Source organism: Orycteropus afer, unplaced genomic scaffold (assembly GCF_000298275.1).
Source record: "Orycteropus afer afer isolate SDZICR_OR568_19922 unplaced genomic scaffold, OryAfe1.0 scaffold00009, whole genome shotgun sequence".
Lineage (NCBI taxonomy): Eukaryota > Metazoa > Chordata > Mammalia > Tubulidentata > Orycteropodidae > Orycteropus > Orycteropus afer.
Genome location: NW_006921596.1, coordinates 24,201,565 through 24,222,464, shown reverse-complemented (window position 1 = coordinate 24,222,464; position 20,900 = coordinate 24,201,565).

Here is a 20,900-nt window from a genome sequence, read left to right as displayed (position 1 = left end):
TTAAATAATATTTTAAATTTCTTACTGTGAAGCTAATGTTCATTATGGAAAATTTAAAAGTTAGAAAAAATACTTAATGCCTACAATTTTTTCATCGGAAAATGTGATTTTCTTTCTTTCATATTAATTTTGAATCACAAAGATAGTCGTCATTAATATTTTTAATATAATTCACTATTCATAAACATGAGAGTTAATGATACACTAATGTTTATGCAGTAATTCTCCTGTTGAGATTTTTAACTGTTTTAACTCTGTTTTTCAACCATCCCTTTCTTTCTCTCTCTCTCACTCCCTCTGTCCTCTCTGCTCCTCTTCCTTCTTCCCTGTTCTTGCCTTTTTCCTTTTTCCATCTTTAGTTTAATTCTTACTGGAAAACATTCACTGTGATTCACATTCCTCCAGAAAAAATCGTAGTGCGCTGCTCCCTTCCGTTCCATCGCAGGAAGTTCTCGTTCCGAATTACGAGTCTCAGTTTGTTTGTTGCTATCAGTGTTGCTGTTGCTGTTCTGGTGGCTGTTTTACCAGTAATGATAGTATTGTCATTGGCAAATTATGTTCTACATTTTGACATTTTCCTTCTGAATACATTTAACAAATTTTCGTTCTCCATAGCAACATAAGAGTGCCTCTAGTTTGAGTAATTTAAAAGCATCAGTTCTCTACCATGACATCATGAGGACTTTCTGAGTTCATCCTAGACATTGTTGATAGACCACAAAAGGAGAAGTCACAGAATTGACTACTCATATGCCTTCAACGATGGTGCTTCCTTAGATCTTTGTTACCTGGGTCTGAATCTAGTGGCCAGCATGGGACAGAGGCATAGCTCAGCAAAATGGCTCCCAGTGATTCTAATTGTACAAGCATCTCAACATTTTTTCTTTCCTGCATACTTTGTTCCAACTGTAATTGTTAGATGCCATCCAGTTGGTTCCAACTCATCACAACCCTTTGTACAAGAGAATGAAATGCTTCTCAGTACTGCATCATCCTCACAAGCATTGCCATACCTGTGCCCATCATTGCAGCCACTGTGTCAATCCATCTTGCTCAGGGTCTTCCCCTTTTTTTTTTACTGACCCTCTACTTTATCATACATGATTTCCTTCTCCAGGTACCTCCTAACAACATGACCAAAGTACAAGAGATGAAGTCTGGCCATTCTCACTTCTAAGGAGCATTCCAGCTGTACTTTCCCCAAAATAGATTTGTTCATTCTTCTAGCAGTCTTTGGTACATTCAATATTCATGGCCTAAACCACAATTTAAATGCATCAATTATTTTTTGGCCCTCCTCATTCATTGTTTCAGAATCTCTTCTGGCATTCATTTTGGTCATTTCTTCCTTTCCTCTCTATTTAATGACCTTTTTCTTTCTTCATGGATGACTTCTTTGATGTCATCCCACAGCAGTGGTCGTTGTTTGTTGGTATTCAACAGATCATGTCTGATTTTCAGTTGGTGCCTAAATTCATGTGGGATATACTCAAGGTCAGATTTTGGCTCCTTTGGACTTGTTTTAATTTTCTTCAGCTTGAAGATAAACTTACATACGATCAGTTGATGGCCTGCTCCACAATCCACCCCTGCCTTGTTCTGACTGATGATATTGACCTTCACCATGTCTCTTTCCACAGATGCAGTTGATTTGATTCTTGTGTGTTCCACATGGCATCATCAATATGTATAGTTACTGTTTTTCTTGTTAAAGGAAGATATTTGGAATGAATAAGTTACTGATCAAGCAAAATGGTACCATGCAAAGTCCAGCATCATTTCTATCACCAAGCCATTATTTTCCAACTATGAATGGTTCTTCTTTGTTTCCAGCTTTCACATTCCAGTCACCGGTAATTGTCAATACCTGTTGAATGTATGTTTGATCAATTTCATACTGCAAAAGTTAGTAAAAACCATCAATTTCTTCATATTTGGCTTCAATGATTGGTAAGTTTTAATAATAGTCTTATTAACTGGACTTTCTTATAGGCATATGGATGTCATTCTATGACTGACAGCATGGTACTTCAGGACAGACCTTGAAGTGTTCTTTTTGATGATGAATGCAACATCATTACTTTTCCATTTATCATTCTAGGTGCACTAGACTATATGATGGTCTGATTGAATGGGGACAATATCAATCCATTTCAGCTCAGTAATGCCTTATTGTTGTTGTTATGTGCTGTCAAGTCAGACCCAACTCATAGGCACACCTCCTTAGGTTTCCAAGGTGGTATCACTATGGAAGTAGATTGCCCAGTCTTCTTTCTGAGGAGTGGCTGGTGAGTTTGAAATGCCAGCCTTCTGGTTAGCACTCAAGTGCCAGTAATGCCTAAGATATCAATTTTTTATGCATTCCATGTAATTTTTTTTACAAGCATCTTTTTTTAAAACCATTTTATTGAAATACAATTTATGTACAGTGAAATAAACATAACTAAAGTGACATGGGTCAATGCTTTTTTTTTTTTTTTGCAGTGTTCCCTCCCTTCCCCTTCCACCCCTGGTAACCAAAAAAGAATGTTTCCTTCCATATATAAACCTTTCCTTAATTTTTTATAAAAATGAACTAATACTATATTTGTCCTTCTGTGATTGACTTATTTCACTCAGTTTAATGTCCTCCAAGTTCATCCATCATACATGGTGTTTTGCAGATTCTACATTATTCTTTAGTGTGGCATAGTATTCCATTTTGTGTATGTACCATAGTCTGGTTAATCCATTCTTCTGTTGATAGGCATGTAGGTTGTTTCCATATTTTTGCTATTGTAAATAGTGCTGCAATGAACATGAGTGTGCATATATCTGTTCTTGTCCTGGATCTCACTTCTTTAGGATATATACCTAGTATTGGGATTTCTAGGTCAAATGATATTTCTAATTTCAGATTTTTAAGGAATCATTGTACTGTTTTCCACAGTCGTTCTATCATTTGACAGTCCCACCAAAAGGGTACGAGAGTCCCAATCTCTCCACATCCTCACCAGCATTTGTTACTTTCTGTCTTGTTGAACTTTGCCATTAGTGCTGGGCTGAGATGGTGTCTCGTTGTTTTGATTTGCATTGCTCTGATGGCTAATGATTGTGAGCATGTCTTCATGTATTTGCTGGCCATCTGAATATCCTCTTTGGTGAAGTAGCTACTCGTCTTTTGCACATTTTTTAATTGGATTGTTAATCATTTTGTTTTTGAGGTGTTGAAGTTTTTTATATGTTTTATATGTCCCTTGTCAGAAATGTAATTATTGACAAATATGAATTTGTTGCTGTCATTTTGTTTTGTGCTTTTTCATGGTGTTGATTTCTTCGTTCCATATAATTTTCTGTGCTGAGCTTGTTTTGTTTATGAATCGCATTATCACTTCCTTTGTTGCTATTGCTTTAGTATTTGCTAACCAGAAGGCCGGCAGTTCAAACCCACCAACCACTCCTTGGAAGGAAGGTTGGGCAATCTACTTCCATAGTGATACCGCCTCGGAAACCCAAAGAGGGGTCACTATGAGTCGGGTCTGACTCGACAGCACATAATGACAACAACAAATATTTATGCTGGTCCTCTTTTTTATTTTGATGTGAAGGTTTGTCATTTTTCTTTGAAGTTACCCTGTGATTTATAATTTTCTTCCCAAGTTTAGAACAATATGTTCTATCTTGCAGTTGTCTTGACTTCCCTACCATTTAGAAGTTCTGTAACTACATGGTTTTTTCTCTTTTTGGTTTGTAGTTGTCCTCATTTGTCAATTGATGTCTCTGGTTCCCTGTTTACAATCTTGTAGGCTTATTTACTTTGGATACTTCTACAACTGGATTGGTTTCTGGGTTATGTCATCATGTGTGTTAATAGTCGCTTGTTGTTTGCTGCTATTGGTTCTCTGTCCAAAGGACTCACTTTAGCATCTCTTGTAAGGTTGGTCTTGTTTTAACAAATTCCCTTAATTTCTGCTTATCTGGAAATGTCCTAATTTCACCATCATTTTTAAGGGACAGTTTTGCTGGGTATATAATTCTTGGTTGGAAATTTTTTCTCTTTCAGGGTTTTATATAAATATACCATCCCATTGTCTTCTCACCTGCATGGTTTCTGCTGAGAAATCTAAGCTTACTCTTATTGGTTGCCCCTTGCAGGTAGCTTTTTGTTTTTTCCATGCTGCTTTCAGGATTCTTTCTTTGTCTTTGGTTTTGGTGAGTTTGATGATAGTATGTCTTGGTGATTTTCTTTTGGGGTATATCCTGTTTGGGGTTCATTGGACTTTTTGAATGAATATATTCTCATCTTTCATCATACCAGGAAAGTTCTCTTCCAACAAATCTTCAATTTTTTCTGTGGTTTTATTTGTCTCTTCTTGTTCTGGAATTCTGATTACACATAGGTTATTCCTTTGATAGTATCCCACCTAAACCTTAGGCTTTCTTCATTTTGTTTTGATTTTTTTTCTGATTGATACTTTTCCAGAGAAGTATTTAGTTGTCTTCAGTCTCACTAATTCTGTCCTCCATTGATTCAATTCTACTCCCTTACCCTTTCAATGTGTTATCTATTTATGAAAATTTAGTATTAATCTTCTGGATTTCTGTCTGTAGATTTTGTATCATTTCTATTTTTTTTTCAATTTATTTTGTCCTTTTGTTCTTGTATTGTCTTTTGTAATTGTTCTAGGGTCTTCTCTGTGTTTTCCTCAATTTTTTCAGTGTTTTCCTCTATCTGTCTCTCAATCCATTGAAGGTACCTAAATATAATTCTTGTGAATTCCTTATCAGGGGGTTCCAGTGCTGCATCTTCCTCAGGGATGTGTTTTGAGTTTGTATCCTGGTCCCTTGTTTCACCTGCTTTATCTTGCTTCTTTTTATGCACTGTGATGCTCTGTTGTCTCCAAGGCATTGTGACATTTTCTGTTTATATTTAATTGGTGATTGTATGTTGGAGTGACTTGCTCACAATTTTTATTTTCTTTGTTTTGTTTGAATGTTATATATGTAAGCAGAGTACTGTGCTGTGCTCCTCTGTTTGCTAGTTGGTAGCAATTATATACTCACCATCTATCTCCTTTCCTGTTGTCAGCCTCCCGTATTGTCCTTGGCAAACAGAGCCTATTCTTAGGTCCCTGGAATTGGAATGAGAATGCTGTCACTTTAAAATCCAAAATGGCCACTGCTTATAAACGTTCAAAATAGCTGTGCCCTCGGTCACTTTAAATAAGCAAAATGGCCATCACTTGTAAACAATCTAAATGGCTGCATCCTCAGTCACTTTAAATATCCAAAATGGCCGCTGCTTATAAACACTCAAAATGGCTGCACCCTCTGGGCAGCCAAAAGTCCACAGCTCAGGTTGTCTCCTTCCTTGCTGTTTCTCTTCCTAGTCATAGGCCACCAGTGCAGTCATCCCTGCAGCCCTTTGTGACCAGGGCTGATCTTTAGGTCGATTATCAGGTCCTAACACCACTTGAAAATATTCAGGCTATTGGTCCCATCAGAGTAGCTGACATTCCATGCTCCAACCATCTTCATACTCATTATTTTATTTCAGGTTTTTCCATTAATTGGTGCCTAATCCACTTACGTATGCTTCCTTTCAAAGCTCAGGGCTCCAGGATTACCTTCTGTACCTCTGTCAACTGGTTTCTCTTTTCTTTGTTGAAGAGAGGTAGGTTTTCTGCCTATTCCACCATCTTACCAGAAGTCCTCTAATTTTTTACAACTTTCATTTTCCCTAGATTCATACTTAGTGCATTCTGCACTCTATTATTAATGGATGTTTGCACCTGTTTATTCTCATTTTGATTTGTTCCACATCAGCAAATGAAGGTCCCAAAAGCTGTAATCCATCCACATCTTTAAGGTTTTCTAAGTTAATAACATTTTCTAAGTTATTGAAACTTCTTTGTATGGACATTATACATGAATGGAAATTTGACTGTGAAGAGCACTTAGGAGCTATAACTTTTGTACCAGAGTAATAAAAATGTAAGTCCATGATATCCCAGCCTGTAATAGTGCAGATGAAATATCTGCAACAAGATTGTTGTTCTGTTAAATATCTAACATCTTCAACTATAGTTCAACTATGATTACTTCTTCTTTTCTGAACTAGAAGTTTTCCTAAGGCACTTGACTGCTAACCAGAAGGCTGGCGGTTCAAACCCACAAGCCACTCCTCGGAAGGAAGGTTGGGCAGTCTACTTCCGTAGTGATATTGCCTCGGAAATCCAAGGAGGGGTCACTATAAGTCAGGTCCAAATCGACAGCACATAACAACAATAACAACAAACCCTCCCATCAGGCAACAGTGAAGATGTTATGGCTCTGGGATTCTGGCATGGCTTACTTATGTGTGTTTGTTCATTTACTTAAGATTTTTTGTTTGTTTGTCTATTATTCATCATTAACATTATTATTATATTGTGTGAGGATGGCTGAATTGCAACCATAAATTCTACCTTGTAACTAGGGAGAAATTGTAATCAATTGCATTCCATCCACAGGGTATATTTTTTCTCTTTTTGTGGTGCTGTTTTACTCCCTTCCTTTTATAAAGTCTCTCTGTCAGGTGTCAGTTAACATGGCCAGTCATCTTTCTTGGTATTGAAATAGGCCTGCTCTTTCAGTTCATTTTTATAACAGTTGAATAGCAAGACAATTAAAGTCTTTCAAAATTGTTTCTCCTACATCCACTGCTGATCACCATCTCTATCTCAATGACAACCATGTCTCAATGAGAACCAACTTCTCTGGAGCCATTGTCACTAATGACCTTCTGTTCTAACCTGTCCAAGAGGCTCCTTTGAAGAAGATGATTTTGGAGACGATCTTTGCTGAACTGATTTAACTGAATGCAACTGAACTGTATGTGGATAGAGAAATAAACCACCTGTATCAGAACTTGCAGCTAGGAAAGAGAGTAAATCGAACCTCTAGTGACTTTGAGAAATTCTTCAATTTTATAGTGTTGTGTATGTGTGAGTATCTGTGAGTATTTGTGTTTTCCTTCAGTGAGTGTGAAATTTTCTCAAGCTACTTACTATATATTTTTCTGGAAGTCTTCTGTGCTGATTGTGTTTTCTTTGTTGTCTGGCTTCCAGGAAGCTAAAAGTCAGATTTGTTTTTCAGAGTAGTACACTTCAAAATGCATTCTGAAACCTGATTTCTCCAGGGCTTCCACTTCCGTTTTAATTTTACTTTCTCTTTGTCTTTTTAGTTTACTATAGATAATTTTGAATTGATTGTGTAGCTTCTTATATATCCTCAAATTGCATATTTAAAAAGAGACTACAATTAAGTAAAAGAATGTCACGAATCATTTAAAAGATGTCTTTATTAAAAGATTAATCTGACCCTTAGATTCATGGATTATACCCAAGGAGAGCACTTAAATCATTCCTTCCAATTTCAATAGAAATATCTGTTACATAAATCAGAAACCTGAAGCCCAAAGAAGAGAAATACCTCCTCCATGTCTCCTAAGTTGTAAACTGAAACTTATTAATCTTCATTATCGATTTATTATTCATTTTTATATTTGACATGGAAATAACTATAGGAATCACAAAAGCCAAATAAACTTTCAGTGCATATTACTGATATATATATATATATATATATATATATATCACGTGTGTGTGTGTGTGTGTGTATTTATATATATTCATGTATAGAGAATTCAACAAACTCTAATGCAGCAATCCAGTGGAATCTTATGCAGATAAATATGCTATAGATATCTACATCCTGATAATTTAAGTTCAAGCTATATCATAGATAACACAAATTGTAAAATAGTACTTTAGTATGATCTTACTTATGAGAAAACATGTTTCATGCACACATACACACACATACAAACAGAGAGAGAGAGAGACATAAATTCTTAAAGAATTTAGCATGAACACAAATGTTTAGGATACTATTAAAGAGAAAATAATTTAGAAATCACATTTCCATAATGCCTTATTTTTAACAATGCCTATTTTTTTGTAATTAAAAAGACTGTCTAATTATTAAAAGAAAATGCAAGTTATCTATTTATTTAAGGTCAAATATAAAAATCATGTCTAAAATTTTCTGAAATAGCATTAATCTTTACATTCAAATAATATATGAATCACTTAAACATGTGAATCCTACATAGGATTTACATATATCTTCATCTCACCTGGTGGTAGGATATCATGTCATACTGATGCTTTTCTTTTATCTCCTATGTTGTTGTTGTTGTTGTTGTTATGTGCCGTCGAGTCGGCCCCGACTCATAGCGACCCCTCCTTGGGTTTCCGAGGCAGTATCACAACGGAAGTAGGATTGCCCAACCTTCCTTCCGAGGAGTGGCTGGTGGGTTTGAACCGCCAGCCGTCTGGTTAGCAGGCAAGTGTCTTAGCCACTATGCTACCAGAGCTCCCTTATCTCCTATGGCATTTCTTATTTTACTTTGGGGTTTTTATTTAGTTTAGTTTAGTTTAGTTTTTGGTTTGTTTGTTTTTTATGGTTTTCTCACATTCCAGAACATCCCAGGGATTGTGCCATTGTTAGTTATTTCTGATTCCTAGCATTTTGTAATTAGTAGGATTTCATTATTTTGACATTGAATTGATATATGTCAATTGAAAATACATGTATTTTGGAATTCTATTTGCATACACACTTGTTCCTCCTATCCCTTAGTACAGGCTAATAATAATAATGAACCTCACTTTGAAAGGGGACATTGAGCTTTGAATAAAACAATAATGCATCATCTTTGTGAGGGAGACAAATTATAAGGGAGGACATAGCTCCATACTTTTGTGGCTCTTAAAAACAACAACAAAAGAGAGTCAGGTGAGCCGAGTAATTTTACTCTTACATCATTAGTCATATATTGGATTTATCCTGGAGATTGATGTTGTTGTTGTTAATGTGCTGTCGAGTCGGATGTAACTCATAGTGACCCCTCCTTGGGTTTCCAAGGCAATATCACTACGGAAGTAGATTGCCCCATCTTCCTTCCGAGGAGTGGCTGATGGGTTTGAACCGCTAGCCTTCTGGTGAGCAGTCAAGTGATTAGCATGTGCCAAGTAGCCAACAGCTAAAATAAATGAGTTCATATAAGCTCCGCCTTTGTATGTGGCAGGAGAGAACTCACTTTCCCCTTAACTGTGGTATCTTGTGCTGTGGTTGGTAGCATAAGGACTAATAGGACATCACTGACAATCTACAATCATGGAATGCCTCAACTCTGGTTTCTTAGAATGTATGCTTTTATCACATTTTTGTATTCAATTATAAGTTGATATCTGAAATAAATAGAAAATGAAAGAAAATACGCTCAATTCCAGGATTGGAACCAAATTTCTAGTGTCTTTGGTCTTGGATACATTTTCAAGTGGTTATAAAACACAACTAAGAAATTGTACTATCTTGAATTCCTACAATGATCTTTTTTTGTTATTGTACCAGTCATTTCCAGAACATCCAGTGTTGTGCCTGTTTCCCTTGTATTTTATGCCAGTTTTTCTATCTATTGAATATCATAGATCATATCATCAGAAAGTGTTCTCAGTTATGTATAACATTCACTGAAATTTCAGGTAGTAAATTAGATATTATTTCTTCTTTTCATAATTTGATGTTATTCTTATTGATCTTTGCACTGAAATATATATTACAGTATAATAGCTTCTGTTTTAATAGAAAGGCACTCTGGTGATTCAGTGGTTAAGCACTCAGCAACTAATCAAAAGGTCAGAGGTTTGAACCCACCAGCCACTCCTGGGCAATAAAGACCTGCCACTCTGCTCCCGTAAAACATTGCAGCCTAGGAAACCCTATGGGGCAGATCTCCTCTCTTACATGGTCGCTATGAGTTGGAATCAACTCAGTAGCACACATCAAAGACAAGTTTATAGAACTTTACAGGTTATGGAAAACATTTTTCTTAAATGGTATCAAATTTAACCTCAAAGACCCTGTATGCTTGATAAAGCAGTGATATTGTTGAATAAAAGAGGTAATCCGAACTCAGAGTATGACTTCATGAAAAGTCATTCAATATCTTCTTTGGCAAATGTGGGCCCAGAGTCCATGCTTTCCAGTAATTAATAATAACTAATATTCATAAAACACTAGCTCTGCACAAAGCCCTTGGCAAAATCACTTAATTTATTTCAAAAACTAACCTATGAGGAGTGAATTATTAGTATTCCAATTTTATAGTGGAACTGAGGCTCAGGAAGGTTAAATATTTTGCCTGTGACCACAGATACATAGATAGCTGAAGGAGCCCGTCTCTGAACTCAAGTAACCTGCTTTCAAAATCTACTTTTCATAATCACTAAACTGTAAGTCAAATTTTGTACACTTTTCACTAGTCAACAGTGAGTATGAATAAAAACAAAAGAATATAATGGTGATGGGACACCACTCTGGTTATATGATAATTTAAAACAATAAATGTTTTACTAAAGTGAATCATAAATGCATAAAAGTGTGAAAATTTTACATTTGAATTTGGGGACTTTTCACAAAGTAATGCATTCTTTTTTTTTTTTTTTTTTTCTTAGTGTTTGGTACTCTCCACTCCCATCCCTGGTAACCAACAAAGAAAATTTCCTTCCATAGATAAACCTTTCCTTGAAAGTAACACATTCTTGTGGAACTATCACCCTGATCCAAAATTATAATATGATCCGTCCCCATCATGTTTCAAATACCTTCCACTAGTCACTACCAGCCCTCTCTGAAGATAACCTTTTACTGACTCCTAAAACTGTAGATTGTTCTTGCTTCCATTTGAACTTGATATGCATGGGCTAATATAGCGTATTTGGAAGTGCTCACTCATCAATGACAAAAAATTTGGAAGCTAGCCACCCAGCCAACCAACTGGAAGAGATCCATATTCATGCCCATTCTAAATAGAGATGATCCAGTGGAAAGGGAAAATCATCGAACAATATCATTAATATCACAAGCAAGCAAAATTATGCTGAAGATAATTCAAAAACAGTTGCAGCTGCCAGAAATTCAAGCCAGATTCAGAAGATGACATGGAATGTGGGATATCATTGCAAATGTCAGATACATCTTAGCTGAAAGCAGAGAATATGAGAAAGATGTTTACCTGTGTTTTATTGATTATGCAAAGACTTTTGACTGTGTGGATCATAGCAAATTATGGATAGCATAGCAAAGGCTGGGAATTCAAGAATGCTAGATTGTGCTCACATGGAACCTGTACCTCGATCAAGAGACAGTTGTTCTAGGAACACGGGGATACTGCATGGTTTAAAATCAGGAAAGGTATGAGTCAGGATTGTGTCTTTTCACCATCCTTATTCAACCTATATGTTGAGGAAATAATCTAAGAAGCTGGACTAAATGAAGAAGAACATGACAGGAAAATTTGAGGAAGACTCGTTAACAACCTGTAATATACAGATGACACAACCTTCTTTGCTCAAAGTGAAGAGGACTTGAAGCACTTACTGATGAAGATCAAAACTACAGCTTTCAATATGGATTACACCTCAAAAAACTCCAAAATCCTCACTAGACCATAAGCAACCTCATGATAAATAGAGAAAAGATTGAAGTTGTCAAGAATTTCATGTTACTTGGATCCACAAGCAGCAGTCAAGAAAGCAAACATTTCATTGCATTGGGCAAGTCTGCTGCCAACATCCTCTTTGATGTGTTAAAAAGCCAAAATGTGACTTAGAGGACAAAGGCATGCCTGACCCAAGCCATGGTATTTTCATATGCATGTGAAAGCTGGGCGGTGAATAAGGAAGATGAAAGATCAAAGACAAACTGATGCATTTGAATTATGGTATTAGCAAAGAATACTGAATATACCATAGACTGCCAGAAGAACAAATCTCTCTTGGAAAAAGTACAGCAAGAATATTCCTAAGAAACAAGGATGGTGAGACTTTGTCTTTTGTACTTTGGACATGTGATCAGGAAGGACCAGTCTTTGGAGAAAGATGTCACACTTGGTCGGGTACCAGGGTCAGCAAAAGCAAGGAAAAGCCTTGGTGAGATTGACACAGTGGCTGCAACAATGCACTGAAACACAGCGATGATTGTGAGCACGGCACAGGCCCACTCAGTGTTTCGTTCGTTTGTACATAGCGTTGATGTGAGTCAAAACCAACTCAGTGGCACCTAATAACAGCAACAGGTAATGTGTATTTCTTTACTTTGACTTCTCAATTTTAAGAGATTCATCCATATTATTGAAGAGATCAGTAATTTGTTAATTCTCCTTGCTGTATATTATTCCTGTCAATTTATATATTCATTCTCTTGTTGATGGGCATTTAAGCAGTTTTCCTGTTGAGGCTATTATGAAGCATGCTTCTATGTAAATGTGATAATAAATCTTTTTATTGCACAAATATGCACATTTCTGTTGGTTATATTCCTAGGAATTAAATACTTGGGTCATGTTGTTGTTGTTACCATTGGGTCATGTTGCCATTGAGTCGGACCCGACTCATAGCGACCCCTCCTTGGGTTTCCATGGCAGTATCTCTACGGAAGTAGATTGCCCAACCTTCTTTCTAAGGAGTGGCTGGTGGGTTTGAACTGCCAGCCTTCTGGTTAGCAGTCAAGTGCCTTAGGCACTACACTACCAGAGCTCCTACTTGGGTAATAGGATATGTATATGTTCAACTTTCACGAGTATTAACAATGTGTTTTCTAAAGTAGCTATACTATTTTCCATTCTCTCATGTACTATATGAGAGTTCTGTTTGTTCCACATCCTCACCAACACTTGGTGTCTTCCAGACACTTGGTGTCTATACACAAACACACACACACACATTGTTGTTGTTGTTGTTATGTGCCGTTGAGTCGGACCCAACTCATAGCGACCCCTCCTTGGAGAGCTCCCTACACACACACACACATATATACACACACACACATATATATATGTTGTTGTTATGTACCGTCGAGTCAGACCCGACTCATAGTAACCCCTCCTTGGGTTTCTGAGGCAGTATCACTACAGAAGTAGATTGCCCCATCGTCCTTCCGAGGAGTGGCTGGTGGGTTTGAACCGCCAGCCTTCTGGTTAGCAGTTAAGTGCCTGCTTTAGGCACTATGTTACCAGAGTGCCTATATATATATATAGGCATTGATCTATATAACTATATATAACTATATAACTATATATATATATATAGTGTGTATTTCCGGAAGCAAGATGGGGCAATCTACTTCTGTAGTAATACTGCCTCGGAAACCCAAGGAGGGGTCGCTATGAGTTGCGTCCGACTCGACGGCATATAACAACAACAACAACATTTATATATGCATATATACATGCTCTCCTGTCTCCTGTCTCTCAAGGTTCCTGGCTATGCAGGCCCAAACATCAATTTCTGTCTCCCCAACTCTGTAGTATTTCTAAAAAGCTCTGGTGACATCTATACCTTTTTACCTTTTATTGCTTACACTCTATTGGACTTCTCCAACTCTCCTTCCCACCTAAAATAAAACTCAATAAATGCTCCAAAAAAAGCATGCACAAGTATATATATAAAATATATATATATATACTTAATTTTAGCCATTCTTGTTGGCATGTAGCTTTATATCATTGCTGTTGATTCTCTTTTCAACTAAATTTTGGCCATTTTGAGATTCTCTTTGGGAATTTCCCTGCTTATGTCTTAACTTTTTTTTTTTTTTTGACTTAGTTATGTATAATATGTATCATGTTCTAAAACAGCTCCTAGTACATCAAAGGGACTCCATTTTTTTTAGTTGAGTTGTCTATTTTTCTTTTATTGAAATGTGGGTTCTTTATTCTGTGTATGAGTCATGTGTATGTCTATGTGTTTTCTTCTGTGCTTTGAGTTGCCTTTTTTCTCTCTCACTGAATTTTGATAAACAGATGCTCTTAAAGTAAATGTTATGTAATTGATCAGTCTTTTCACTTCCAATAGTCCTTTTGATATCTCATTAAAGAAATCTTACTCTACCTCAAGATCATAACAGTATTGGTGTTGTTAGGTGCCATTGAGTTGGTTCCAATTCATAACGACCCTTTGTACAACATAGGGCTTGGCCCTGCACCAATCCTTTGAATTGTTGCTATATTTGAGCCTATTGTTACAGCCATTGTGTCACTCCATCTATATTATATATTTTTTTCATTACATTGTTCTATTTTTATCATGTTGTTGTTATGTGCCATCAAGTCGGACCGGACTCATAGCGACCCCTCCTTGGGTTTCTGAGGCAGTATCACTACGGAACTAGATTGCCCCATCTTCCTTCCGAGGAGTGGCTGGTGGATTTGAACTGGAAGCCTTCTGGTTAGCAGTCAAGTGCCTTAGGCACTATGCTACCAGAGCTCCTTTTTTTTTTTTAATCATATACAACTAAAATCTGTTGGAATTATTTTCTGTCATTTATATTAAGTAAAACTTTATTTTATCTTCTTTGAGTATCAAATTGACATGCACTATTTATTATGAAAGCGGTTGTTTCCACAATGAATGGCAATGGTCCCTACATCATAAATCTGGTCATTGTGTATGAATGGGTCTCCTTCTGGCCTCTGCTCTGTTCCACTGATGCATTTCTCTGTAGATCGCAATCTATTTCACAGTGAATTGATTACTACAGCTTTATAGTAAGCTGGATATATGGTAACTTGAATTCCCTGGATTTGTACTTAGAGACTTGATCACCCTGTGTGCTTCACATTTTCATGTCGCACTGAAAAACAGCTTATAATTGTACACAGTAACACTGGATGAATTTTTTAAAGGATTAAATTGAACCTATAGCCCATTTGGACAATCTCATAACTTTGAGATTTCCATTCCAAGAACTCGGTGTATTGCTCCATTGGTGTGATCTTCTTTTATTTTTCTTCGTATTCTGACATCCTGGTTCTGGTGTTTCAAATGCAATTCCTTTTTTTTTTTTTTTTTGTTCTCTGTGAACTTCAGTCTGGATATAGTCCACTAATTTTCTTCCAGTTTACTTACTTTATTGCCTTCATTTGGGTTCAATCTGATGTTTACATTTTTCCTGGTTTGTCTTAATTTCAACTACTTTTTCTTTTTCTAGTTCTAGATTTGAATTTCAGGACCTGTTTTTAAAGACTCTGGTCCTCTGGTAACATTTTCCATCCCAGTTTATCTTGGTCTTGCTTTTGTTAAGGCTCATACATTTTGATTGAATGCCAGACACTGTTTAAAATGTTGTAGAGCTGCTGAGTGATGTGGTCTATCTCCAAACAGGATTTCATTATCCTCTGACTATCCTCTAGCAGGAGTAAAGGGGCAAATCAATACAGTTTAATGAGGGATTCACCTGACTGGTGGCTGAATTTCAGCTTTGGGAAAGCATGTTAGTTAACCTCTGGTGTGCTCCCACTTTGGGGCATTTGTTCTGCTCCTCTTCATTGGTAGGACCCAAACTCCAATGTTGTTCCTAGCACACTGAGACCACCAAAACCACTTGGCATTTCATCTGTTCTTTGCTTGCTTCTTATCATTTGCCCAGTGTAACTAAAGAATTAGCAAATGACTCAGAAAACTTGGAGCACTGTGTCTATTCTCCTTATTCTATGAGTCTCCTATCTCTCAAGGTTCCTGCCTATGCAGGCCCAAACATCAATTTCTGTCTCCCCAACTCGGTAGTATTGCTAAAAAGCTCTGGTGACATCTATACCTTTCATTGCTTACACTCCGCTGGACTTCTCCAACTCTCCTTCCTACCTAAAATAAAAATCAATAAATGCTCCAAAAAAGCATGCACAAAAATACCAACATTTCTTCTAGGAGCTTCCCTTCTCTCTTAGATCTAGAACCTTCATATAGGTTCTAATATTCATATTGGTTCATATTGGTTTCTCCAATATCTTCAGATACTTTTTTTTCTTGAATCTGCCCTTTTCATTTGTCCCTTGGGGTGGTGTTGATCTACCACCATCTGCTGTAGTATAGCCAAATGAAAGAAGTTTACATGATAGTGTCAACTGCAGATTTTATGGATCTATTGTATTTTATTTCTTAAGTGAGAAATCTATTGGTATGCAACAGAAACAGTGGCATTTCTTATCTGTTTGTGTTTGTGACCATCCTTACAAAAGTAAATTGAATACAAATATAATTCTTTTTCTGTGTAAGTGCCTTTGATCTATGAAATTGTTAAAAGGGGTTGGGGGAGACACTATCAGGTTCTAAAAAAGGATTGAATTGGTGACTTTTGAACCAACTGCTGACTTTAGTTAAGCTCTGACACACTGCCACTCTGTGGTCACTTGGAGACATGGCAGCACCCTCTATATTTCTATAGACAATGAATGACCAAGTTGATCTAAATTTCTTTCCACTGTTACTCAGGAAGTTGAAATATCTTTGTTCTATGGAACTATGTAGCTACTCCATATGTAGTTCCCTGCACCTCTCTTCCAGTCTAGCTTTGCAAGTCTGAAGTCCTGCCATTGGGAGCCTCTTCTTTGGGAGAACTTGAACCAACAGGAAAGCATTAATGTTCCCAAGTCACCTGAGTTCACCTTCAAGTTCCGACACGGAGTAGCCTGGTCTAAGCCTCATTATTCACCCTCTCTCAGCACACATTTCTTCATGTAGAAAAACTAGAAAGTTTACCAGGCATGTTCACATTGTGAAAATTCATTGAGTGATATCCTTTTTCTGCCTGTGTGCTATGTTTTAAATTAATTCTAAAAGAAGGTTAATAATACATACTTAAATGAATCTTTAAATGATTAGTGTGAGCATTTGATATAATGTCACCTCCTCAATTAGGCCTGCCCTAATATTTCTATTCAAAATTCCAATCTGCTCTCCTCATTACCCTTCTGAACACATCCACACATCCTGCTTCCTTTACTCTGTTCTATGGTGTCTTTTTTTTTTTTTTTTTTTTTTGGTAGTACTTAGAATCTTCTAAAATGTCATAAATTAACATATTATGCATTTTTATCTCTTTGTTGGTGGCAAGGATCTTTGTATGCTTCATTGATTTATGACAAGTGCCTAGACCGGTGTCTGACACATTCAACAAAAGTATTAGTTGAATGATTGCACAAAAACTTAATGTAGGAATGGGTACAGAGCAAAAGCTCACTCTGACGAACTCTTATTATCATTGGGGCTTCTCTGGCCTTTGTTCTGAGATCTTAAAGTGGTGTGTGTATGAAACAGATGCTGATATTCAGGTGGCATAGTCTCAGATACTAAAGGGCAGTTAAAACTAGTGAATTGTACAATTTAAGGGGAATATGTGAGTCATATCTCATTAAAGCTGTTATTTTAAAAAGTAGATGATTAGTTCCCCACAGGGAATGAGAAGTTTAATTCATGGTTCTTACACTAACTTTTTGATCTTATATGAGTCATTTCCCTCTAATTCGTAGTCCTCCCATATACAAATGGAAAATGTTGGTTATCTGACATTTAAAATCCATTCCAGCTCCAACATTCTGTCTTTTATTAAAATATATCTCCTTCGAGATGGAGAAAAACGAAGGTAGAATAAGTACATTATCTTTGTTAGTTGCCATACAATTGGTCTTGACTTACGGCAACCCCACATACAACAGAGAAAAACGTTGCCCAATCCTGTGTCATGTTCATGATTGTTTATATGCTGAAGTCCGTTTTGTATTTGAGTGACCTACAATGTAGAGGACTCACCTTCTAATATCTTAATAGACAATATTATGTTGTAATCCGTAGAGTTTTCATTGGTTAATTTTCAGAAGTAGATTGCCACACCCTTCTTCCTGATCTGTCTTTGTCTGGAACCTCTTATGAAACCTGTCTACCATGGGTGACCCTATTGGTGTTTAAAATACTGGTAATACAGCTTTCAGCATGTCAGAGACACATAAGCCACCACAGCTCTGTAACGTGGAGCACACACTCTTTAGAAAGCCCTGAGTTTAGAGGCTGGGCTCCTCGTTACACATATAGATGTACACATATACCCACATGTAGGCACACATCCACACAAATATCTAAGGATTGAATTTTGGAGCATAGGAAACAAGGCAGTGGATATTAGTTTCTTGGTTTCCAGAAAAGCCCATCCCCGAAACTGTTTTTCCAGCATAAGAAAGTAAACCACACATCACATAGTCGCTGATCCCTGTGCCTGTCTATCAGAGTGTACCTTGGGGGCCATCTGGCATCTCAGCGCTTAACAAAATTAGCTGGGTTTAATTTGACTGAGTTCGAAACCTCTGTTGTCACAATGAGAGAATGTTCCTATTACCTAATTAGCAGGACTTATTAGGAGAGTGGTGACTGCTGAAGTCCGCAGAACACCCAGCCATATGGGCATATGAAGCGTAGATCAAACAGATCTCTGTAATTACGTTAATAGTTACTCTTTTCACTTTCCTTCATTTTATCCAAACCCACTGCAAAACACATTCCCTGGTTTTTGAACAGAGTGTCAAATAACATGGACTGTAAACGGATTTGAAGCATCAAGGCCACCATTTACTGGATACATGTTTGCTGCCCAGGGGCTAACCCCTATTGCCACTTCCCAAAATGCCTTTCTGTATGCCTGGTCGGAGACAGCACAGGTCATCTGGTTGATTGCTGTGGCCTTTCCTCTGCCATATGGCTGAGCTGCCCCCAACTACTCCTGGTAATGTGCTCCTCTGATATACCTTCAGTGCAAAAACCTTTGCTAAATAGGAAAATACAGCATGTATAATTTCCTCATTAAATCAATAGACAAGGTCACCCTGTGTTAAATGGAATAAGAAGTCATTCCCACATTGCATACTGGCATGGAAATATGTTGCACTGACATTTCAAAAGCTTTCAAAAGTCACTTTCTTAGCCATCCTGACCAAAGGAGTAACTGGCTGAACTTTAAACTTCTATTCCCAAATCTGTTAAGGACTTTCTGTATTCATAATGATGAGCTCTGGTGGCATAGTGGCTAAAGCATTTGGCCGTTAACCAAAAGCTTGGCAGTTTGAACCCACTAGCTGTTCCACACAAGAAAGATGAGGCAGTCTGCTTCCATAAAGATTTACAGCTTTGGAAACCCTTTGGGGGCAATTCTACTCTGCCCTCAAGGGTTTCTATGTGTCTGAATCTACTTAATGCCAGTGGGCTTGGCTTAGTTTTAGCTATTCATAAAATTTCTCATGCATGGGGGACAGTGGTCATTAAGAGACACAAAGACTCTAGATTTTATAGACAAAAAGAAAATCCCTATCTAATCTCAAGACCAATAATAACAATAGAAAGTATTTAATAAGTACTGTCATTACTTGGAGCTATCACTCTCTTTTTTCCCGCTTTTTAAAGTGAGTAACTGAGTGTTGGAGTAGGGATTTGATTTCAGCTATGACTAATTTAGGAGCTCTGATGGCGTAGCACCTAAGGCATTTGACTGCTAACCAGAAGGCTGGCGGTTCAAACCCACCAGCCACTCCTCGGAAGGAAGGTTGGGCAATCTACTTCTGTAGTGATACCACCTCAGAAACCTAAGGAGGGCTCATTACGAATTGAATTGACTCAAAAGCAATGTGGGTTTTTTTTTTGTTTCTGTTTTTGTTTTTGTTTTTTTAAGACTAACTTTAGTGTCCTTCTAGACCTATCAATACCCCTGCAATCTAAGGGTCAACACTGTACCTGGCCCACAATGAGGGCTCAATGAATATGCTTTTCAATGAATATACAAGTAAAACATTTGTATAGGTTAATTATTCATTTAGAGGATCCCATGGAGTCTGATGAAGTGAAATCCTAACAGCTGAAAGGAAGATGTGCTTATAATAGAGATTTGTAATTAGAAAACCAATCTTTCTGTCCAATGAATACATGAGCAGCCTGTCAGGAAACAGAAAGGAGGAATAGAAAACAAGTATTTCACAGTCCCTTGGGGTTATTGCTACACACAAAAGGAGACAGACAGACAGCACGAGAGAGGGGGAGAGTGATTCTTCTCTGTGTAATTCATACCCAAACCCACTGTCTCCTAAATTATCCAAACACTGGGGAGAAGGAAGGAAACAAGTTTTGATTCTACTGAATTATATAAAACACAGCTGCAAATCTCCCAGGAAATAGGATCCAAAAGAGACAAAATATTAAAGTTTGTATTTCCAATTTAAAAATCAAAATGTTAAGCACCAAATCTGTGTGTATGAATCTGTCTAGACCCAGGGAAGCCAGCCCAGTCTCTCTCTCCATCCTGATGGCCAACTGGGGTCAACCAACATCCTGAAGCTACCTTAATCCTGAAGCTGTTTAAGTTTAAGCAGTGATAATAAGACTATATGTTCATGATTAATTCAATATTAGCCTTCAGTGCTATCTTGAATCAAGCTGTCTATGTAACTAAAATCTTTTTTGTTATTTATTGTCTGCACATATTCCATTTATAGGAGGCTTTTGACATAAGAAAATATTAGTATCATGTTTAGAATTTAGGTCATTGAGTATCTCATATATTTGAAGAATAGTGTGAATAATCACTCTACTTGCAGGAAGAAAGTCCACATTTTTTTTGGAAATGAAATATCCTGACTATTAGGACTGCTGACTGAGTTTGTTGTTGTTGTTGTATGTATATGTTTCATCTGCATAAGAAGAATATGAAAATGAAAGATAAACTTGTTCGATATTAAAATGGATCCCTTAAGCAAATGCTACTGCCTCTTCTAACTGGGACCACCATACAAATACTTCACTAATCCAGGGGTAACTAGTCTATGAAGTCTTTATAGAATTGTACATGTATCCCACCAATTTTACAGTAAATGATTGTAAAGCATCTTTGGGAAGAATCTTTCTTTGTTGATACTTCCTAATTTGCATAAAGTAGAAGTTTCAATTACCAGTAGAACTATTCTAAACCATAATTTTCCCACCAGTGCGGTACTTTTAGATTCC